We start from the raw sequence: 4,024 nt of genomic DNA, 5'->3' as shown, positions 1-4,024 counted from the left end.
ATTTAGGTCAAATTCCTTGTATAAGGGCATCTATTTTCACTTTGAGAGGAGCTCAACAAGGCAGAGAGGGAGGGGCTTATAAACCGGTGTGAGCGCCCTTCGGTTGGCGAGGTGGGACTAAACTCTGACCGCAACGAGGACTAACCCTTTAGTCCCGGTTTGTGGCACAAACCGGGACTAATGGTCATGGGCTAGGGGCAAGGCGCATTGGTCCTGGTTCGTGCTTGGAACCGGGACCAAAAGGTCCAGACGAACCGGGACCAATGGCCCACGTGGCTGCCCTCTTGAGTGTTCTTGGTGAGAACATAGTTGACAAGGAGCGAACCGGGATTAATGGTATTACGAGGGCCGAACCATAAGAGATTAAAGCATTTCAAATGAACTCTAAAAAAGTTGAAAGTTGGAATTGTATCATAATTTGACCCACATAGCATGTGCATGTACAAAACGGACAATGGTATCATATTCGTCTGTTACAAAGTTGGCATGGTACCATCATAATAGTTGCGGGAGAAAGTCTTCACTTTTTCTTCACTTGTGTCATTTGCTTATTGTTCCGTAACCATGGATAATCTTCATCATTTATCAGGATGCTTGGGTCAGCCTTGACTTTCAAGCGAGGAATTTCATGAAACTTTTCATAATCTTCAGACATGTCTGTCTTGCCCTCCACTCCCACGATGTCCCTTTTTCCTGAAAGAACTATGTGGCGCTTTGGCTCATCGTACGATGTATTCGCTTCCTTATCTTTTCTTTTTCTCAGTTTGGTAGACATGTCCTTCACATAGATAACCTGTGCCACATCATTGGCTAGGACAAATTATTCGTCAGTGTACCCAAGATTTTTAAGATCCACTGTTCTCATTCCGTACTGTGGGTCTACTTGTACCCCGCCTCCTGACAGATTGACCCATTTGCACTTAAACAAAGGGACCTTAAAATCATGTCCGTAGTCAAGTTCCCATATGTCCACTATGTAACCATAATATGTGTCCTTTCCCCCCTTGGTTGTTGCATCAAAGCGGACACCGCTCTTTTGGTTGGTGCTCTTTTGATCTTGTTCAATCGTGTAAAATGTATTCCCATTTATTCGTATCCTTTTTAAATCAATACAGTCAAAGATGGTCCCCTGGACAACAAGTACAACTCATCACAAACAGTCTTGTCACCTCTAAGATGTGTTTCCAACCAACTGCTGAAAGTCCTGATGTGTTCACATGTAATCCAGTCGTCGCACTGCTCCGGGTGTTTGGAGCACAGTATGTTCTTGTGTTCATCGACATACGGGGTCACCAAGGTAGAGTTCTGTAGAACTATGTAGTGTGCTTGAGACCAAGAATATCTATCCCTGCATAGTATTGAGTCCCCTGCAAGCGTGCCTTTTCCAGTCAGTCTCCCCTCATACTGCGATTTCGGGAGACCTATCTTCTTAAGGCCAGAAATGATGTAACACAAAACCCAATGACATTCTCTGTTTGATGGCCCATGGAGATGCTTCCTTCTGGCCTAGCGCGGTTACAGACGTATTTCTTTAGGACTCCCATGAACCACTCAAAGGGGAACATATTGTGTAGAAATACGGGCCCCAGAATGACAATCTCGTCGACTAGATAAACTAGGACATGCGTCATGATATTGAAGAAGGATGGTGGGAACACCAGCTCGAAACTGACAAGACATTGCGCCACATCAGTCCTTAGCCTTGGTACGATTTCTCGATCGATCACCTTCTGAGATAGTGCATTGAGGAATGCACATAGCTTCACAATGGCTAATCCGACGTTTTCCGGTAGAAGCCCCCTCAATGCAACCGGAAGCAGTTGCATCATAATCACATGGCAGTCATGAGACTTTAGGTTCTGGAGCTTTTTCTATAGCATATTTATTATTCCCTTTATATTCGACGAGTAGCCAGTCGGGACCTTCATAGTGAGCAGGCATTCAAAGAAGATTACTTTCTCTTCTTTCGTAAGAGCGTAGCTGGCAGGACCTTTATACTGCTTCGGAGGCATGCCATCTTTTTCGTGCAAGCATTGCAGGTCCTCCCGTGCCTCAGGTGTATCTTTTGTCTTCCCATACACGCCCAAGAAGCCAAGCAGGTTCATGCAAAGGTTCTTCATCACGTGCATCACATAGATTGAAGAGCGTACCTCTAGGTCTTTCCAGTAGGGTAGGTCCCAAAATATAGATTTCTTCTTCCACATGGGTGCGTGTCCCTCAGCTTCATTCGGAACAGCTAGTCCGTCGGGACCCTTTTCAAAGATTACGTGTAAATCATTGACCATAGCTAGTATGTGATCGCCGGTACGCATGGCGGGCTTCTTCCGGTGATCTGCCTCGCCTTCGAAATGCTTGCCTTTCATTCGACATTGATGGTTGGTCGGAAAAATCGACGATGGCCCAGGTACACATTCTTCCTGCATTTGTCCAGGTATATACTTTCAGTGTCATCTAAACAGTGCGTGCATGCGTGGTATCCCTTGTTTGTCTGTTCTGAAAGGTTACTGAGAGCGGGCAAATCGTTGATGGTCATGAACAGCAACGCCTTTAGGTCAAATTCCTCCTATTTGTGCTCATCCCACGTACGTACACCATTTCCATTCCACAGCTGTAAAAGTTCTTCAACTAATGGCCTTAGGTACACATCAATGTCGTTGCCTGGTTGTTTAGGGCCTTTGATGAGAACTGACATCATAATGAACTTCCGCTTCATGCACATCCAAGGAGGAAGGTTATACATACATAGAGTCACGGGCCAGGTGTTGTGATTGCTGCTCTGCTCCCCGAAAGGATTAATGCCATCCGCGCTTAAAGCAAACCATACGTTCCTTGGGTCTCTTGCAAACTCATCCCAGTACTTTCTCTCGATTTTTCTCCACTGCGACCCGTCAGCGGGTGCTCTCAACTTCCCGTCTTTCTTATGGTCCTCACTGTGCCATCGCATCAACTTGGCATGCTCTCCGTTTCTGAACAGACGTTTCAACCGTGGTATTTTAGGAGCATACCACATCACCTTCGCAGGGACCCTCTTCCTGAGAGGCTCGCCGTCAACATCACCAGGGTCATCTCGTCTAATCTTATACCGTAATGCACCGCATAACGGACATGCGTTCAGATCCTTGTACGCACCGCGGTAGAGGATGCAGTCATTAGGGCATGCATGTATCTTCTGCACCTCCAATCCTAGAGGGCATACAACCTTCTTTGCTGCGTATGTACTATCGGGCAATTCGTTATCCTTTCGAAGCTTCTTCTTCAATATTTTTAGTAGCTTCTCAAATCCTTTGTCAGGCACAACATTCTCTGCCTTCCACTACAGCAATTTCAGTACGGTACCGAGCTTTGTGTTTCCATCTTCGCAATTGGGGTACAACCCTTTTTTGTGATCCTCTAACATGCGATCGAACTTCAGCTTCTCCTTTTGACATTCGCATTGCGTCCTTGCATCGACAATGACCCGGCGGAGATCATCATCATCGGGCACATCGTCTGGTCCCTCTTGATCTTCAGCACCTTCCCCCGTTGCAGCATCATTGGGCACATCATCTGGTTCCTCTTGATCTTCAGCAGCTTCCCCCGTTGCAGCATCACTGTCTTCAGGGGGTACATAGTTGCCATCGTCCTCTTCTTCTTCGCCGTCTTCCATCATAACCCCTATTTCTCCGTGCCTCGTCCAAACATTATAGTGTGGCATGAAACCATTGTAAAGAAGGTGGGTGTGAAGGATTTTCCGGTCAGAGTAAGACTTCTTATTCCCACATTTAAGGCATGGACAACACATAAAACCATTCTGCTTGTTTGCCTCAGCCACTTTGAGAAAATCATGCAGGCCCTTAATTTACTCGAAGGTGTGTCTGTCACCGTACATCCATTGCCGGTTCATCTGCGTGCATTATATATAATTAAGTGTGTCAAAAACCATTACAGAACATCATGAATAGATAATTAAGTGACCAAATTAATACAAGTTCATCATCACATTAAAACCAAAGTACATACATAGTTCTCATCTAACAACATAAAG

This window comes from Triticum aestivum, chromosome 6B (assembly GCF_018294505.1).
Source record: "Triticum aestivum cultivar Chinese Spring chromosome 6B, IWGSC CS RefSeq v2.1, whole genome shotgun sequence".
Lineage (NCBI taxonomy): Eukaryota > Viridiplantae > Streptophyta > Magnoliopsida > Poales > Poaceae > Triticum > Triticum aestivum.
The sequence above is the reverse complement of the archived record's forward strand: the minus strand, read 5'-3'. Positions refer to the sequence as shown.